The sequence below is a fragment of the Bubalus kerabau genome, chromosome 6 (assembly GCF_029407905.1).
Source record: "Bubalus kerabau isolate K-KA32 ecotype Philippines breed swamp buffalo chromosome 6, PCC_UOA_SB_1v2, whole genome shotgun sequence".
Classification (NCBI taxonomy): Eukaryota; Metazoa; Chordata; class Mammalia; order Artiodactyla; family Bovidae; genus Bubalus; species Bubalus kerabau.
This window is the reverse complement of record NC_073629.1, coordinates 12,321,782-12,342,664: the sequence shown is the minus strand read 5'-3', so window position 1 is coordinate 12,342,664 and position 20,883 is coordinate 12,321,782. Positions and strand designations below refer to the sequence as shown.

General features: G+C 39.9%; 1 pseudogene; it reads left to right on the top strand.

The window, feature by feature from the left end:
• Window positions 1–8,832: 8,832 nt before the first annotated feature.
• LOC129655981 (T-cell surface glycoprotein CD1b-2-like) lies at window positions 8,833–12,066 on the top strand (annotated as a pseudogene).
• The last annotated feature ends 8,817 nt before the right edge of the window (window positions 12,067–20,883 follow it).

Here is a 20,883-nt window from a genome sequence, read left to right as displayed (position 1 = left end):
TCTTCCCTCTACTTCGCTATTTCCTGAATTTTGGTCACATTCATGCCCATTGAGTTGATGATATTATCTAACCATCTCATCCTCTGCTGCCTCCTTTCCTTTTGCCTTCAATCTTTCACATTATCAGGTTTTTTTTTTTTTTTTTTCCCCAGTGCATCAGCTCTTCACATTATGTGGTCAAATTATTGGACCATCAGATTCAGCATCGGTCCTTCTAATGAACATTCAGGGTGGATATCCTTTATGATTGACTGACTTGATCTCCTTGCAGTCCAAAGAACTCTCAAGAATCTTCTCCAGCACCACAATTCAAAAGCGTCAATTCTTTGATGCTCAACCTTCTTCGTGGTCCAACTCTTATCTGTACATGACTACTGGAAAAACCAAAGCTTTGACTATGTGGACCTTAGTTGGTAAAGTGATATCTTTGTTTTTTGTAACATGCTCTACAAGCCTGTCATAGCTTCCCTTCAAAGGAGTAAGCACCTTTTAATTTCATGGATTCAGTCACAGTATGCAGTGATTTTGGAGCACACACACACAAATATCTCACTGTTTGCACTTCTATTTACTTTTCTATTTGCCATCTCATACCCATAAGATGGCAGAGTAGAAGAATGCACATTTATCTTCTCTGTCAAGAACACCAATATTTCAATGAGCTGCTGAAAAAGCATAGACAGAATATTGGATCCCACAAAAAAAAAAAAAGATACCTCATGTCCAAGGGCAAAGGAGAACCTGAAACAAGACGGCAAGAGTGAGGCAATTGCACTTAAACCTCATCCCCTCCAGAGACACTTGGGGCATGCAAAGGAAACCTGTGTTCACCAGGACCTAGGGCAGGGAGCAGTGACCTGCACAGCTGACTGAGCCAGACCTGCCTTTGAGTATTTGAGTGTCTCCTGAGGAGGTAGTGGGGGTAAGTAGTGGCCTGTTATGGTGACAAGGACTTTGGCAGCAGCAGTCCTGGGAGTTGCAGTGTGTGGCATAAGTCCTCTTGGAGGAGGTCACCTTTAGCCCCACTACAGAGCCTCAGATATGCAGATGACACCACCCTTTCGGCAGAAGTAGAAGAGGAACTAAAGAGCCTCTTGACGAAAGTGATAGAGGAGAGTGAAAAAGTTGGCTTAAAACTCAAAATTCAGAAAACAAAGATCATGGCATCTGGTTCCATCGTGTCATGGCAAATAGATGGGGAAATAATAGAAACAGTGAGAGACTTTATTTTCTTGGGCTCCATAATCACTGCAGATGGTGATTTCAACCATAAAATTAAAACACTTGCTTCTTGTAAGAAATGCTGTGACCAAACTAGACAGCATATTGAAAAGCAGAGCTATTACTTTGCTGACAAAGGTGCATCTATTCAAAGCAGTGATTTTTCTAGTAGTCATATAAGGATATCAAAGCTGTACTATAAAGAAAATTGAGCACCAAAGAATTGATACTTTTAAACTGTGGTGTTGGAGAAGACTCTTGAGTTTCTTGGACTGCAGGGAAATCAAACCAGTCAATCCTAAAGGAAATCAGTCCTGAAAATTCACTGGAAGGAGTGATCTGAAGCTGAAGCTCCAATACTTTGGCCACCTGATGTGAAGAACTGACTCATTTGAAAAGTCCCTGAAGCTGGGAAAGATTGAAGTCAGGAGGAGAAGGGGACAATAAAGGATAAGATGGTTGGATGGCATCACTGACTTCATGAACATGAGTTTGAGTAAGCTCCAGGAGTTGGTGATGGACAGGGAAGTCTGATGTGCTGCAGTCCATGGGTTTGCAAAGAGTTGAATATGATTGTGACTGAACTGAATACAGCATCTGAGCATATGACCCACAAACTGGAGAATCAAAGGAGTTCTGGTATAACAAATTTAACAACAGTTCTTTCTCACTGTGAAAGTTCTGGGGCCACAAGAAATTTCCCAACCTGGGGATCTTGCAGAGGGGCTAAGAACCCCCAGAGAATATACCTTTGAAGGCCAGTGGGATTTGATTACAGAACTTCCACAGGACTGGGTAAGCAGACTCTTGGAAGGCACAAACAAAACATTGTGTGCACCAGGACCCAGGAGAAAAGAGCACTGATCCCACAAGAGACTGAACCAGACTTGCCTGTGAGTATTTGGGAGTCTCTGGCAGAGGTGTGGGTCCACATTGGCCTGCCCCAGGCCAGAGACACTGAGTGCAATAGTCCTGGGATATGCAGCATGCTGGCATAAGTCCTGGAGGAGGTTGCCATTATCCCTACAAGAGTTTGGCCTTACGCCCACCCATCAGCAGAAAATTGGATTAAAGATTTACTGAACATGACCTTGCCCATCAGAGCAAGACACAGTTTTCACCACGGTCAGTATCTCCCACCAGGAAGCTTCCACAAGCATTTATCCTTATCCATCATAGGGCAGACAGAATGCAAACCACAATCCCAGAAAACCAAACTGATCACATGGATCACAGTTTTGTCTAACTCAGTGAAACTATGAGGCATGCCATGTAGGGCCACCCAAGATGGATGGTGGGGAGTTCTGACAAAATGTTGTCCACTGGAGAAGGGAATGGCAAATCACTTCAGCATTCTTGTCTTGAGGACCCCATGGACAATATGAAAAGATAAAAAGATATGACTTTGAAAGATGAAGTCCACAGGACAGTAGGTGGCCAATATGCTACTGGAGAAGAGCAGAGATGTAGCCCAGAAGGAATGAAAAGTATGTCCCAAAGTGGAAAAAAAAAGTCCAGCTGTGAATGTTTCATGTGGTGAAATTAAAGTCTGATGCTGTAAAGAGCAATACTGCATAGGAACTTGGAATGTTAGGTCGATGAATCAAGATAAATTGGAAGTGGTCAAACAGGAGATGGTGAGTGAACATTGACATTTTAGAAATCAGTGAACTAAAATGGACTGGAAAGGGCGAATTTAATTCAAATGGGCAAGAATGTGGGCAAGAATCCCTTAGATGAAATGGAGTAACCCTCATAGTCAACAAAAGAGTTTGAAATGCAGTATATGGGTGAAATCTCAAAAATGACAGAATGTTCAGTATCATAGTAATCCAAGTCTATGCCCCAACCACCTATGCCAAGAAACTGAAGTTGAATAGTTCTAAGACCTACAAGAACTTCTAGAGCTAACACCAAAAAAGATGTCCTTTTCATCATAGGAGACTGGAATGCAAAAGTAGGAAGTTGTGAGATACTTGGAGTAACAGGCAAGTTTGGCTTTGGAGTCCAAAATGAAGCAGGGCAAAGGCTAACAACGTTTTGCCCAGAGAATGCACTGGTCATAGCATAGAAACACCTCCAACAACAAGAGGGGTGACTTTACACATGGACATCATCAGATGGTCAATATTGAAATCAGATTGATCATATTATTTGCAGCCTGAGGAACTATGAACAGAGGTTTGTAACATTGTACAGGAGGCAGTGATCAAAACCATGCCCAGGAAAAAGAAATGCAAAAAGGCAAAATGGTTGTCTGAGGAAGCCTTACAAATAACTGAGAAAAAAAGAGAAGTGAAAGGCAAAGGAGAAAAGGTAAGATATACCCATCTGAATGGAGAGTTCTAAAGAAGAGCAAGGAGAGATAAGAAAACCTTTCTAAGTGAACAATGCAAAGACATAGAGGAAAAAATTAGAATGGGAAAGATTAGAGTTCTCTTCAAGAAAATAAAAATACCAAGGCAACATTTCATGCAAAGATGGGCACAATAAAGGACAGAAATGGTATGGACCTAACAGAAACAGAAGATATTAAGAAAAGTGGCAAGAATAACAGAAGAACTACACAAAAATGATCTGGATAACCAAAAGGTGTGATCAGTCACCTACAGCCAGACATCCTGGAGTGAGAAGTCTAGTGAGCCTCAGGGAACAGCACTACGAACAAAGCTAGTGGAGGTGATGGAATTCTAGCTGAGCTATTTCAAATCATAAAAGATGATGCTGTGAAAGTGCTGCACTGAATATGCCAGCAAATTTGGAAAACTCAGCACTGGCTACAGGCCTGGAAAATGTCAGTTTTCATTCCAATCCCAAAGGAGGGCAATTCCAAAGAATTTCAAACTACTTACAATTGCAGTCATTTCTCATGCTATCAAGGTCATGCTCAAAATTCTCCAAGCTAAGTTTCAACAGTATGTGGACCTAGAACTTCCAGATGTAAAAGCTGGATTTAGAAAAGGCAGAGTAACCAGAGATCAAATTGCCAACATCCATTGAATCATAGAAAAAGCAAGAGAATTCCGGAAAAATACCCACTTCTGCTTCATTAACTATGCTAAAGCCATTGGCTGTGTGAAGTAGAACAAAATGTGGAAAGTTCCTCAAGAGATGGGAATACCAGACCACCTGACCTGCCTCCTGAGAAACCTGTATGTAGGTCAAGAAGCAGCAGTTAGAACCAGATAAAGAGTAAAAACTGGTTCAAAACTGGGAAAAAATTGCAACAAGGCTGAATATTGTCACCTTATTTAACTTATATGCTTATTTAACTTATATGCAGATTACATCATGAGAAATGCTGGGCTGGATGAGCACGAGTTTGAATCAAGACTGCCGGGAGAATTATCAATAACCTCAGATATGCAGATAACCTCACCCTTATAAGCAGAAAGTGAAAAAGAACTAAAAAGCCTCTTGATGAAAGTGAAAGAAGAGAGTGAAAAAGTTGTCTTAAAGCTCAACATTCAGAAAAATAAGATCATGGCATCTGGTCCCATCACTTGATAGCAAATAGATGGGGAAACAGTGGAAACACTGACAGACTGTATTTTGGGGGGCTCCAAAATCACTGCAGATGGTGACTGCAGCCATGGAATTAAAAGAGGCTTGCTGCTTGGAAGAAAAGCTATGACAAACCTATAAAATGTATTAAAAAGGAGAGACATTACTTTACCAACAAAGGTCCATAGAGTCAAAGCTATGATTTTTCAGAAGTCATGTTTGGATGTGAGAATTGAACCATAAAGAAGGCTGAGTGCTGTAGAATTGATGCTTTTGAACTGTGCTCTTGGAGAAAAGTCTTGAGAGTCCCTTGGACAACAAGGAGATCAAACCAGTCAATCTTAAAGGAAGTCAATCCTGAATATTCATTGGGAGCACTGTTGCTGAAGCTGAAGATCCAATATTGTGGCTACCTGATGTGAAGAGCCGACTCTTTAGAAAAGGCTCCATTGCTGGGAAATATTGAGGGCAGGAAGAGAAGGGGGTGACAGAGGATGAGATGTTCAGATGGCATCTCCAACTCAATGGATATGAGTTTGAGCAAGCTCTGGGAAATGGTGAAGCACAGAGCTATTATTTGTTGATAGGAAAGAGCAAAATGTAGATAGAGATTATGAGATATTACAAAAGGAGAAGGAAGTTCTACTGCTAATGAACCTACTAAAAAAAGCTATCTTAGACTTGGGTAAAGCTGCACATATCATAACACCTGTGTACTTGTCTCATGAAGATTAGTTACTGAAAATGCTAGAGGTGAAGAGTGACTGAAGGGAAGGTCATATACGAGTAGTATATATAATTTTCAACCTCAAAAATTCCTATGGTGTAAGAGAATTTTGCTCAGAATATAAACTATTTATCATATTTAATTCTGGGATTTGGGTTCCAGAATCAAATATAGAAAAACTGTATGATCAACACATACCCACTCTCAGAAACCATAATGTGGAATTAAAGAGTCTAGGTAAGAAGAATTAGATAAGAAAGAGGGCCAAGTGAGACAGTGGGAAGAGGTAATGACAAAGTTCCAGGGGAGTGAAGGCAGTGGAGAGGTAGAATGACATAGGTGGACAAACCAAAGGAGTTCTTTTAGATTAAAACAGACTGGAAGCTGAGCAATTGTTTAATATTAGCATCCTATTTCAGTTCAGTTCATTTGCTCAACTGTGTCCAACTCTTTGTTACCCCATGGACTGCAGCATGCCAGGCTTCCTGGTTCATCACCAACTCCTGGAGTTTATTCAAGCTCATGTCCATTGAGTCGGTGACGCCATCCAACCATCTCATCCTTGGTTGTTCTCCCCTTCTCCTCCTGCCTTCAATCTTTTCCAGCATCAGGGTCTTTTCAGATGAGTCAGTTCTTCACATCATGTGGCCAAAGTATGGAGTTTCAACGTCTGCATCAGGACTGATTTCCTTTAGGATGGACTGGTTGGATCTCCTTGCTGTCCAAGGGGTTCTCAAGACTCTTCTCCAACACCACAGTTCAAAAGCATCAATTCCTTGGCACTCAACTTTCTTTATAGTCCAACTCTCATATCCATACATGACTACTGGAAAAACCATAGCCTTGAGTAGACAAACATTTGTTGGCAAAGTAATGTCTCTGCTTTTTAATATGCTGTCTAGTTTGGTCATAACTTTTCTTCCCAGGAGCAAGCGTCTTTTAATTTCATGGCTGCAGTCACCATATCCAGTGATTTTGGAGCCCCCCAAAATAAAGTCTGTCATTGTTTCCACTGTTTCCCCATCTGTTTGCCATGAAGTGATGGGACCAGATGCCATGATTTTAGCTTTCTGAGTGTTGAGTTTTTTTTTTTTTTATTTTATTTTTAAACTTTACATAACTGTATTAGTTTTGCCAAATATCAAAATGAATCTGCCACAGGTATACATGTGTTCCCCATCCTGAACCCTCCTCCCTCCTCCCTCCCCATTCCATCCCTCTGGGTCGTCCCAGTGCACCAGCCCCAAGCATCCAGTATCGTGCATCGAACCTGGACTGGCAACTCATTTCATACATGATATTTTACATGTTTCAATGCCATTCTCCCAAATCTTCCCACCCTCTCCCTCTCCCACAGAGTCCATAATGTTGAGTTTTAAGCCAACTTTTTCATTCTCCTCTTTCACTTTCATCAAGAGGCTCTTTAGTTCTTCTTCACTTTCTGCCATAAGGGTGGTGTCATCTTCATATCTGAGGCTACTGATATTTCTCCCAGCAATCTTGATTCCAGCTTGTGCTTCATCCAGCTCAGCATTCCTCATGATGTACTCTGTATTAAGTTAAATAAGCAGGGTGACAATATACAGCTTTGACGTACTCCTTTTCCTATTTGGAACCAGTCTGTTGTTCCATGTCCAGTTTTAACTGTTGTTTCCTGACCTGCATACAGATTTCTCAAGAGGCAAGCAGGTGGTCTTTTATTCCCGTCTCTTTAAGAATTTTACACAGTTTGTTGTGATCCAAAAAGTCAAAGGCTTTGGCATACTCAATAAAGCAGAAGTAGATGATTTTTGGAACTCTCTTGCTTTTATGATGATCCAACGGATGTTGGCAATTTGATCTCTGGTTCCTCTGCCTTTTCTAAAACCAGCTTGAACATCTGGAAATTCATGGTTCACATACCTGGCTTGGAGAATTTTGAGTATTATTTTAGTAGAGTGTAAGCATTCTTTGGCATTGCCCATTCTTTGGAACTGGAATTAAAACTGACCTTTTCCGGTCCTATGGCCACTGCTGAGTTTTCCAAATTTGCTGGCATATTCAGTGCAGCACTTTCACAGCATCATCTTTTAGGATTTGAAATAGCTCAGCTGCAGTTCTATCACCTCCACTAGCTTTGTTTGTAGTGATGCTTCCTAAAGCCCATTTGACTCGCATTCCAGGATGTCTGACTAGGTAAGTGATCACACCATTGTGATTATATGGGTCATGAGGATCTTTTTTGTATAGTTCTGTGTATTCTTGCTACCTCTTCTTAATATCTTCTGCTTCTGTTAGGTCCATACCATTTCTGTCCTTTATTGTGCCCGTCTTTGCATGAAATGTTTCCTTGGTATCTCTAATTTTTTGAAGAGATCTCTAGTCTTTCCTATTCTATTGTTTTCCTCTATTTCTTTTTATTGATCACTGAGGAAGACTTTCTTATTTCTCCTTGCTATTGTTTGGAACTCTGCATTCAAATGGGTATATCTTTCCTTTTCTCCTTTGTTTTCACTTCTCTTCTTTTTACAGCTATTTGTGAAATAGCTGTGACAACCATTTTGCCTTTTTGCATTTCTTTTTCTTGGGGATGTTCTTGATCCCTGCCTCCTGAACCATGTCATGAATCTTCATCCATATTTCTTAAGGCACTCTGTCTATCAGATCTAATTCCTTGAATCTATTTCTCACTTCCACTGTATAATTGTAAGGGATTTGATTTAGGTCATATCTGAATGGTCTAGTGGTTTTCCCTACTTTCTTCAGTCTAAATCTGAAGGACTGACATCTTTCTTCAATCTAAGTCTGAAGGACTGAGAAACAGACTCTTCAAGGGCACAAACAGAGCCTTGTGTGCACCAGGACCCAGGAAAAAGAAGCAGTGACCCCACAAGAGACTGACCCAGCCTTGCCCGTAAGTGTCCAGGAGACTCTGGTGGAAGCATGGGTTGACGGTGGCCTGCTACAGGGTTGGGGGTACTGAGTGCAGCAGTGCATGCATGGGACCTTTTGAAGGAGGTCGCCATTATCTTCATTACCTCCACCATAGTTTGGTCCCAGGTAAATAGCAGGGAGGAAACACAGCCCCACCCATCAAAGCCTCCTATTTAATGGATATGAAAATAAAAGTTTGGGAAGGTGAAATAACTTTTCAATATCACATGGGAGCCTTTCCAAGGTGGTAACTATAAAGGAGGCTGAGACCGAGGAGTGGAAATGAGAGGCAGAATGGGAGTCTAGAGAGCAGTGGGAGATATAGTTTTTCTGTGGTGTGCAACGTGGGCCAGAGATTTGTCAGTTGGGGAAAACATGAAGTCACTTTAGAATTATGGGGGAAAGGTGTGCTGAAATTAGATATTAAATACCAGCTCAGAGAGTTAGAAATTCTACTTCCCAATGAAATGCTGCTTCTACCACTTCTGTTACTAGTGTTTATCATCCCAGGTAGTAACAATGAGGGTGATAAGAGTAACTTTGGCTGCTCCCAGCACAGGTGCAGGGGTTCTGCATAAAAGCATACTGCACCTACCATGACGGGTCTGGGCTCTGCTGTCTCCAGCCCTCTCCCCTATTCTGGAGGCTGGGGATGGAACCAGAAGCTCTGGGGGCAGGAAACTGTTTCAAGCTCTATATTGTTGTTCAGACTCTGGGTTATTTTTCATTCCATCCTGATTCTACATTTTCCCTCACTCTTCTTATCCTTCTACAGTGTTCCAGGAGCCAACCACCTTCTATCTCAACCAGATTTCGGCCTATGCCGAGAGAACCTGGGTTCAAATCAAGGCTTAGGCTGGTTGGATGACTTGCAGATTCATGGCTGGGAGAGTGACTCGGGCACTGACATTTTCCTGAAACCCTGGTCCAAAAGCAACTTTAGTGATGAGGAGATGACTAAGTTGGAGGACCTGTTTTGAGTCTACTTCATTGGATTCATCCAGGAAGTGCAGGACCACATTAGTGAATTCTCGTTGGAATGTGAGTACAGTCCTCTGACCTGAAGACACTCTCAATGACTTTTCTCTCCCTTGGTTCAGGCTATTACCCTCCTTTCCCCTCTTTATCCAACTGCATGTACACACTTGTCTAGAATAGTCTCCGGCTCTGACTCCACATGCCCACCCAGTCTCACAGATTCTTCCTATTTCTTGCATTCTTGTGTGACACATGAATTTCCTCCTTTGTAGCCATTTCCTGGTTTGCTTGCATGTAACTTGCTTCTCTAAAACTCCAAGGAAGAGCCTCCTTTTTCTACTCCATGCCCGAGTGATGTAAAGTGTGACTTCCTACTCTTCTAATCAATGTCTTCAAGCATCTGTTGTCCAATCCCTTCTCTACATGTAACTATTCCCTGCACCATGGAATGCTGCACTTCTGACTCCATCACATGTTGCCCCTCTTCTCCCCTCCTGTCTATTGTACATCCTTAAAAGAGCCTAACCGTACCATTTATGATATGCATACCTCTCCCCAGTGCTCTTCTTTCTGAAAAGTCCTGAATACTGCAATTGGTTTTTGAGTTATCATTTCACATCAGACCTTTCTCGCCACTGAAAACTAAAGTCCTAGGCCTTTTCCCCATCCTTCTCTTCATTGTTTGCATTTTACTAAGTTCACTTCTGTTTTCCTTTACACAGACCCCTTTGTGATCCAGGTGATAGAAAGCTGTGGGTTGCATTCCGGGAAGGCCATAGGAAGCTCTTTGAGAGGAGCTTTAGGAGGACTGGATTTTGTGAGGATCCAGAATCATTCCTGTGTGTCTGCACCAGACAGTGGCAGCAGGAGGCAGAAGTTTTGTGCACTCATGACTCAGTATCAAGGCATCTCCAATATCATTGAGAAGCTCATGTCAGAAACCTGTCCTCGATATCCTGGGTTTTCTTGATGCAGGAAAGGCAGAACTGCAGAGGCAAGGTTAGTCTTGTTAGTCTTGTTAGTCTCTACAAGACTTTTCTATTTCACCTCCCACTACTTCCTTTAAATTCAAAAGTGGGAAGTACCTAAGTAGAGAGGGGTTAATTAATAAATGATTTGGTTCCCATGGAAGTGGAAGAGGTAACTGTCCAAATTTCTGAGTTAGTATGCTCTGAGTTAGAGTCATAATCTGACATTCTTACTGTTGCTCCCTACCCCAGTGAAGCCTGAGGCCTGGCTGTCCAGTGGCCCCATTCCCGGGCCTGGCCGCCTATTGCTGGTGTGCCATGTCTCAGGATTCTACGCCAAACCTGTGCGGGTGATGTGGATGAGGGGTGAGCAGGAGCAGCCTGGCACTCAGCAAGGAGACATCATGCTCAATGCAGACTGGACTTGGTATCTCTGAGTAACCCTGGATGTGGTGGCTGGGGAGGCAGCTGGCCTGAGTTGCTGAGTGAAGCACAGCAGTCTAGGAGACCAGGACATCATCCTGTACTGGGGTGAGAAGGAACTGGGGCCCAACTGGGGATGGGAGGAGATGGTCTTGAAGAACAGAGAGGGGAACAAAGAAAGGGAAAGGATTTGATGGATGAGAGAAGAATGGAGGGAGGAAGACAGGCAGGAGAAAGGAAAGACAGGGAGGAAAGAGAGAGATTCAGGGAGACAGAGAGAGAGTCAGAGTTTAAGATTTATTTCTAGGACTACAGTGCCAGAGGTATGAAAATAGCTGTTTTAAACTACACAATAGATAAGAATGAAAGACTGTAGTCTGGGTGGGATGTGGCAAGAAGGAGAGACTAAGGGTGATTGTGAGTATGAGACCTCTGGGAATATGAGAAAGGGAACCAGAGATGCCCATGCATCCAGAATAGGTCATGGTTGTGTTGACATTCAGGTGGGCAAGAAGGCCTGGAGAACTAGAGAAGGGGTTTGAAGTGTTATTCTTTTGGCCTTCTCCCAATTGCCAGGGTGCTCCACATCCATTGGCTTGATACTTGTGGCAATAATATTGCCTTCCTTGATCCTTTCGATATGTCTTACATTATGGTTTGGAGGAGCTGGTGAATTTTCATTTTTTGACCTTTCTTTTCTGTTCATCCTTTTACTCTTTCCTTCCATTTTATCTATTACTATTATGTCCCTTTAGTCTCAATATTTCCACTAGATCATTTTCCTTTCTTCTCCAATTCTCATTTGTAGGTAAATCTAATTAAAATAAAATAGCAGTAAAATATATATGACATAAAACTTACTGCACTAGCCATTTAAAAATGTGCAGTTTAGTTGTATTAGGTACATACATGTTTTATGCAGCCAATCTCTAGAACTTTTTTCATCTTGAAAAACTAAAAGTCTCTTCCATTAAATTACATTCCCCAATCCTTGCTCCCTCAGGCCCTGGCAATCACCATTCCACTTTTTGTCTATATGAATCTATCTACCCGTGCTACCTCATAGAATTGAAATCATTTGTGTTTTTTGCTAATGGCTTATTCTACTTAACATTATATCTTCATAATTCATTCATGTGGTGGAGTATATTAGAGTTTCTTTCGTTTTAATGGCTGTTTTGTTTACCTGCTCGTCTCTCAATAGACTCTTGGGTTGATTCCACCTTTTGGCTATTGTGTATAATGCTGCTGTGAACATGGCATACAAATATCTCTCAAGAAGAGCAATTTTTTGCTTGTGTTCTTAACAGGTCATATCGGAATATCTTGTGAGCCCTGACCATATCTCCTTTTCCATTTGGAATAAATATCCAGGAACCCAGAAACTCAAGTTGTCAGCTTAGGTTTCAATTTAATCATATTTCAACAAATAATCATCACATTTGATTAAATCAGTGTTCTTGTAGGCTTTAAGATGAATAATAATTTATGCACTAACAGAAACATAAATAAAATTGTTTTTATGAGACAATATCAATAGTAGGATCCACTGAGATTTTGTAGATGTGATAGGTAAGAAAGAATATACCTTGAAATAAGTGAAATGAGGTACATGACTTCATGGTGTTATCACTTTGACTTCTTATTTAAATTTTTTGTCTGTTTGTTTCTGCTGAAATGTGATTTGTTAAAATGAACTAACTATGATTACTCTGAGATAATTGTATTTGCAGAGCTGCTGAACATTTTAAACATAATTCCACTCTCTTTGGATGATTTTCTTTACTTTTATTATTTTAAAAATATAAATTTATTTATTTTAATTGGAGGCTAATTACTTTACAATATTGTATTGGTTTTGCCATACATTGACATGAATCCACCACGGGTGTACATATATTCCCCATCCTGAACCCTCCTCCCACCTCCCTCCCCATCCCATCCCTCTGGGTCATCCCAGTGTACCAGCCCCGAGCATCCTGTATCATGCATCAAACCTGGACTGGTGATTTGTTTCACATATGATAATATACATGTTTCAATGCCATTCTCCCACATCATCCCACCCTCACCCTCTCCTACAGAGTCCAAAAGACTGTTCTATACATCTATGTCTCTTTTGCTGTCTCACATACAGGGTTATCATTATCATCTTTCTAAATTCCATATATATGCATTAGTATACTGTATTGGTGTTTTTCTTTCTGACTTACTTCACTCTGTATAATAGGCTCCAGTTTCATCCATCTCATTAGAATTGATTCAAATGTATTCTTTTTAATGGCTGAGTAATATTCCATTGTGTATTTGTACCACACCTTTCTTATCCATTCATCTGCTGATGGACATCTAGGTTGCTTCCATACCCTGGCTATTATAAACAGTGCTGTGATGAACATTGGGGTACACGTGTCTCTTTCCCTTCTGGTTTCCTCAGTGTGTATGCCCAGCAATGGGATTGCTGGGTCGTATGGCGGTTCTATTTCCAGTTTTTTAAGGAATCTCCAAACTGTTCTCCAGAGTGGCTGTACTAGTCTGTATTCCCACCAACAGTGTAAGAGGGTTCCCTTTTCTCCACACCCTCTCCAGCATTTATTGTTTGTAGACTTTTGGATAGCAGCCATTCTGACTGGCATGAAATGGTACCTCATTGTTATTTTAATTTGCATTTCTCTGATGAGTGATATTGAGCATCTTTTCATGTGTTTGTTAGCCATCTGTATGTCTTCTTTGGAGAAATGTCTGTTTAGTTATTTGGCCCATTTTTTTACTGGGTCATTTATTTTTCTGGAATTGAGCTGCAGGAGTTGCTTGTGTATTTTGGAGATGAATTCTTTGTCAGTTGCTTAATTTGCTATTATTTTCTCCCATTCTCAAGGCTGTCTTTTCACCTTGCTTATAGTTTCCTTTGTTGTGCAGAAGCTTTTAATTTTAATTAGGTCCCATTTGTTTATTTTTGCTTTTATTTCCAATATTCTGGGAGGTGGGTCATAGAGGATCCTGCTGTGATTTATGTCGAAGAGTGTTTTGCATATGTTCTCCTCTAGGAGTTTTATAGTTTCTGGTCTTAACGTTTAGATCTTTAATCCATTTTGAGTTTATTTTTGTGAATGGTGTTAGAAAGTGTTCTAGTTTCATTCTTTTACAAGTGGTTGGTTGATCAATTTCCCCAGCACCACTTGTTAAAGAGATTGTCTTTTCTCCATTGTATATTCGTGCCTCCTTTGTCAAAGATAAGGTGACCATAGGTGCATGGGGTTTATCTCTGGGCTTTCTATTTTGTTCCATTGATCTATATTTCTGTCTTTGTGCCAGTACCATACTGTCTTGATGACTGTAGCTTTGTAGTAGAGCCTGAAGTCAGGCAGGTTGATTCCTCCAGTTCCATTCTTCTTTCTCAAGATTGTTTTGGCTGTTCGAGGTTTTTTGTATTTCCATACAAATTGTGAAATTATTTGTTCTAGCTCTGTGAAAAATGCCATTAGTAGCTTGATAAGGATTGCATTGAATCTGTAGATTGCTTTTCTAACCATGAGGGTCAATTGAGCAGCTTTTACTCCAGAAAGCCTTCCTTAATGCTACAGTGAAAGGAGACCCTCCTTTGGTACTGCAGAGATCCACTTTACTCTGTATCCAGAATTTGACAGTTCTTTTTGTTTTTCTTTTCTTTCTCCTTATCAGTTACTTGAGAGAACAGCTTGCTCTCTGTGGATCCCTGGCAAGATCTCTTATGTTTTCTTTAGTAAAATAATATGAGTTGCTATAACTGCCACATTACTAGTCTTCCCCCGCCCCGCCCCCCAAGTCATCTCTTCACTTTTTTTCCTCTTGACTTTATATTCTCTATTTTCTTCTAAATCTTTCTACTAAAATATTCACATATAGGGAAAAATGCTGTGCTCTCCTTGTTTCTACCTTGAATTCCTTTCAAGGAAATCAGCTCTGTCCATACTACAACTGTGGTTTACAATAGAGATAAATCAAGAAAGGATCCTGTTTCTCATTTAGCAGTTAGAATGAGTGACAGGCAGGATAGTTGAAGGGTAATAGTGGAAATGGGTTGTGAAATCTTCAAGCAAAGGGTCAAGAGGACTTTACTTGCTCTCAGAAACATTGATCTTTGCTTTAACAAGTCAGTTTTATCCAGCTTCCCTGTGGCTCAGATGGTAAAGTGTCTGCCTGCAATGCAGGAGACCCAGGTCCGATTCCTGGGTCAGGAAGATCCCCTGGAGAAGGAAATGGCAACCGACTTCAGTATTCTTGCCTGAAAAACGCCATGAACTGTTGCCTACATGGACTGTCGCCTACATGGACTGTCGCCTGAGGAGCCTGATAGGCGACAGTCCATGGAGTTGCAAAGACTTGGACACGACTGAGCGACTGAGCGACTTCACTTTATCGTTGACCTTTGTTTATGTTTATTGATTATTTTGCTTATTCCATAGTTTTCTAGAAACCTCATTAAAAAAGTCCAAACTCATTTAATTAAAACAGTAGGAAAGTGGAAGAGGGGAGAAATTGTGAGCCAGAGGTACTAGAAGCAGTCCTGCCACCCAATTATACTAGGACAAAACAGACTTTAGGATTTGGTCATGGTAGGAAATGAATGAAAGCATATATATTTTTTTTTTCCCTCATCAATTAGCACAACATGTTATTTCTCTAGGATGCGTTAAACCCCAAATCATCTTATAGGGTATGCATACTTACCTGTGCTTCACTACAGTCTCAGCTAAGGCCTGGGTTCTGATTGGTGTACTTCTTGGAGTGTGAGCTATGGACCACAAGCAGCAGTAGAGCCTGAGAGATTGTTAGATAAAAACATTTACAGGCCCCACTCTAGAGCTCAGAAAATCCTGGAAAGAGAACTAGAATGCTGTATTTTAATAAGCCTGTTAGGTTATTCCAATGCACATTTAATTTTAAGAACCTCTTGTCTAAAGACGTCTTAAGCTTTGAGCTATTGACATTTGGGGCTGGATAATTCTTTGTTATGGAGGATTGTTCAATAAACTGTAGGATTTTTAGCAGCACCCCTGCCCTCTACTCACTGGATGCCAGTAGCACCTTCCCAGTTATAATAACCAAATACATTTTCAGATATTTCCAAATGTTCCTAGGGGGCAAAATTGATTCCAGATGAAAACTAAGGTCTGAGATGATATACAGAATTTCATCTCCCCCATCATCACTTAGTTGGAATAATTGGTGATCCCATTTAAATGAAGCAAATTTGCTGGTTGAAGAAGAAGGGACTCTTCATCTGGATAGTATGATTTCTTCAAGTCTCAAAGCTGCTATTGAATTTTGTTCCATAGGTAAACTGGCCCAGGAATGAAGCTCACAAATAGAACAGAATGATGACAGCATCAAAGACCAGATCTGGAGACCAACCTATCTCGGGATATTTTAGTTATATGAGCACAATAGATTTCATTTTCCTTTTAAAAGGACTGAGTTAGAATATTTACTTGCTTAAAAATTCTGATATTACTCTGCTTTCTGATGCCTTGCAACAGCTTTTTCACATCCTTTTTATTCTTTATCTTTGTTTTCTTTATTCTTCTTATTCTCCTCCCTCCACCAAGTCACATTCCTCAAAGGTAGTTTCTTGGACTTGTGTGCTTACCTTCCTCTAAGTGTCCTTACCTTGGAAAACTTTAATTTATTCATGACTTTATGACATCTGGATGATTGACTTTCTGTAATAGATCTTCAGTCTCAGAATATAAGGGCTCCTCAACTCTTTTTATTTGAGAGTTTGTGTGCTTCTGATGTGTTTGTGTGATTTTTTTTTTTCTAATATATGGGAATATGTTAAAAATATTTTGTCCTGTTTCCAGTATCTGTGTTAATTTATTAAGTTTAACCCTTAATCTGTATGTCCTTTTGGAATTTTGATGTGTACTCTTATTACAGGTTTAAATGTGAAAATTCCAGTTGTTTCTTTTCAATCCTCACACTATCTTTTATTGCATATTCTTGCCCAATGGCACTTGTTATAAAGACCAGTACACTGATGAATAGAATTGACAGCTGGCATCCTTCTCTTTTTATTTGTATTGGATAAAAATAATTCAAGAGCTAATACTAGCTATGATAATTAATGTGTTTATACTTTTAATCAGATTTATCACTTTCAAAGTTGTTACATTTTTTATTATCATTATTATTATGGATGACTATTGAATTTCATTAGGGTTTATAATGAAATGACAAAGCATCTTACATATTTTTTTCCTTTTAATGTCATGAGTATACATTGATTCTCAAATGGTAAAACAAAATTTTGTTTTTGTAACTTATCTGTCTTGTTCATAATGTATTATGTGGAAAATTATATTTCATTTTGTTCATAATGCTTTTTTTTTTTTTTTTTGTTTTGTCTATTTCAGAATATTGTCTTTTTTTTTTTTTTTAATTTTATTTTATTTTTAAACTTTACATAACTGTATTAGATTTGCCAAATATCAAAATGAATCCGCCACAGGTTTACATATGTTCCCCATCCTGAACCCTCCTCCCTCCTCCCTCCCCATTCCATCCCTCTGGGTCGTCCCAGTGCACCAGCCCCAAGCATCCAGTATCGTGCATAATGCTTTTTTAGGTCTTATAATTTCTTTGGTAAGTTGAAAATTTCTCCCTCCTAAAACATGTTAAGAATTCTGTCCTCTGTTTTTGTTCTCATGGATGGTTTCTGTTATATACTTATTTTTTACATGAGTAGTCAATAAAATTCAGTAGTGAAGACTTAGGTGTTGGAAATTTTTTAGAGGGGAGGGAGTTTTAAATTTCACAGATAAGTTTTTAAAATAAAAATAGCTCTTTTCAAATCATTTATTTCTCTTTGTGTCTTCTTTGGTAATTTAGGTTTTAAAAGATTTGTTTAAGTTGTTCAAATTTCTGACTTACTGTTGGCTTGCATGTATCTTCTTTTTTATCACATTAATATGGATAGAATTCACAATTATGTATTCCCCTTTTTAAAACCAGAAATTAAAAATTGGTTCTCTCTTCTTTGATAATTGAGATTACCAATTTTATACATTATTTCAATAATTACATTTTGGTTTGTTGGTTCTTTCTTTCTTTTTTTCATTTTTAGTATTTTTGTTTATTCTCTAGTTGTGTCATATAGCACTTGGGCTCAGTAGTTGCAGCACATGGGCTTAGTTACTCCACAGCATGTGGGATCTTATTCCCCAGCAGGGATCTAACCCACATTCCCTGCATTTCAAGGTGGATTCTTGACAACTGGATCCTGAGGGAGTCTTAATGTGGGGGTTATTGCTATGATCATATCATTTTCTTTATTATCTCCTTCCTTCTACTCTTTTTGCATTTATTTTGTTGTGATTCAAGGATTCTGATAACACAGTTCCAGTTTATGAATGAGACGATTTCTCCACACATCCAACAAGCAACACTTTGGAATTGAAGGAGGAAACAGAACAGGACCTATGTTGAAAGCAGGACTCCAGCTTGGGCTGGACTGTGGACTTTGAGCTATATGCCCAGTATCTATGGAAACGACATGCCAACTGTAAATCCAGGCCCCAGGAAGGAAGAGCCCCAGGGGTCTTCCTTCGCTAAAAGAATACCCTAATTATCTGTGTAACCGAATTGAATCATACATGCTATTATGCTTATTGGGGTATGACCACAGGCCTATTGATAATTGTCCACTGTTAACTACCTAGGCTTAAGGCATATGAATCATGGGTTAACTTTGATTGTCAGGGAGTTTGGGGAAGTGGGTTTGTGCATGTACACTTAGAGTATATAAGGTTTTCACAAAAACTGGTCAGGGTCCTTGGCTAAGAGGAGACTCTGCCTTGGTCCCGCGGGTGTAATAAACTGCACTCCATTATCTGCATTGTCTTTCTGAGTGAGTTTGTTTCCTGGAACGTGTGGCTACAACAGAATAGCTAAGGGTCCTGTAATTCAACTCAGTTCTGACACTATCTACCTGAAGATACTGTCAGATTCCACAGGTTAAGGATTCAGACCTACAAGACTGTGGAGGGCAATTAGACTTACCAATCACAAATAGATTGGAAGTTCCCATGACCTTCTTTTTAGATTTGATTTTTTTTTAGAGTATCTCACAGAACTCAGAAAAATATTTACTTATTAGATCACCTATTGTAAAAGGACTGTAATAGCCAGATGGAAGAGATGCATCAGATAAGATATGTGGTAAGGTAATGGTGTTTCTGCACCACTTTAAGCCTGCTATTCTCCTGTATCTCAACATGTTTATCAGATTGAAAGTTCTCCAAACATCATTCTTAGGGGTTGTTTATGGAGACTTCATTACATAGGCAAATTGAACTATCAGTTATAGAATTCAATTCAAGGTTATTTAGGAGGGTCATAAGGGTAGTTTCCAAGGTCACTTCATTATTTAACAGACAATAGCTTGATTATTTTCCACACTTAGGAAATTCCAAAGGTTTGAAGAACTCTGTGCCAGAAGTTGTCACACCAAAGGTCAAGCACTACTGAAAAGAAGGTCATACAAATAGTAGTACTATAGAACACAAGTTTGTGTGTTGGTGAGTGTACAGTGTACAGTGAGGTTAGGCAAGCTGAAACATCACATTTTGGAGGAGAGAAAAGTTTATTCAGGGCCAAACAAAGAGAACGGGAGGCTCATGCTCAAAGTTCCAAACACGTGGATGATTTTGGAGGAAAAGGTTTCATATGCAATATTTGGGGTAAGGGCTACAGGGTGTGACTTCATTCTGATTGATTGGTGGTGAAGTACAGGGTGGGATTCCAGGAGTCATCTGCTTAGCCTGAAGTTGCTATACTCCCCCTGGGATGGGGGCTTTATTTCCTATAGAACTCAAAGATGTTGGTATATTATTGCTTGAGCAGAAACCAGGACCCTTTCCCAAGGTCACCTTGTTGTTTCTTGATTGCTCCTCCTTTGCTTCTTCTTTCCCTCCTTTTCTTGATTAGCAACTGTTTGAAGGAGTAATTTCTACAAACAAGAAGTGGGAGACAGAAAGGCTTTCATGCCCAGGATGGTCTCATAAGATCTTGCTCTGTTTCAATCCCTCCTGCTTTTTCTTTTTTTTTTTAAACTTCTCACTCTTGAGAACAAGTGCTAGATAAGAAAGGAAATAACGTATTGAGTATAAAGGATAATCATCAACTCAGCAGAGGATCTCAGGTTTAGGGGGACTGGGTTTCAATTGCCCCTTGTCTTTCAACCTTCCCCATATCTTTCAGGGAGCGAGAGGGGAACCACTCTGGGTACTTCCTACTGAAATAGGACATAGTCCTGGATCTGCATCTGGTATGATTACCCCTCTATCCCTTAGCCTGCCATTTTGGTGCAACAGACTCAGTTAAAACTGACTTTAATAGAGAAAACAGATGTCATTACCTAAGGAATTCAAGAGAATAAACATGAAACTTAGTCTGGACCTAGCACCTTGGGAAGACTTGTAGCCAGTCTTTTATCTAAGCTTTAACATCCAAGCTCGCTCTGCTCATCAGACAGATAGGCCAATAAATTTAAGACCAGGGCATTGAGAGAAAGAAGGAACTTTATTTGGGAGCCAGCTGACTGAGAAGATGGAAAGCTAGTGCCTCAAAATAACTATCTTGTCAGAGGCCTGGATGCCAGGTTCTTTTATGGATCAAAAATGGGGTGGAAGGTGAGAAAACAAAGTAAAAAGGCTATTCAATTCTTGTAAGTGTCCTCTAGAATGGTGAGCTTCAGGCAGGGGGATGTGTTAGTTTCACTTCCTTACAGTCCTTCACTGGTGGGTGGACTCAGGCTATCTCTCTGAGGCAGGCCATTATGTATGTCTACAATAACAAAAACAGCAAGATGAGGGTTAAAGTCACAGAAGCAGATCCAGCATGAGTTTAAAATTAACCTCTCCTGGTTACATAAGTAGCTTTTTATTTCTGATATGGTACTAATATTAATAAATACACAATAAGAGCTATCTTAATGAAAGTGAAAGAGGAGAGTGAAGAAGTTGGCTTAAAACTCAACATTCAGAAAACTAAAATCATGGCATCTGGTCTCATCACTTCATGGCAAATAGATGGAGAAACAATGAAAAGAGTGACAGATTTTATTTTCTTGGGCTCGAAAATCACTGCAGTTAGTGACTGCAGCCATGA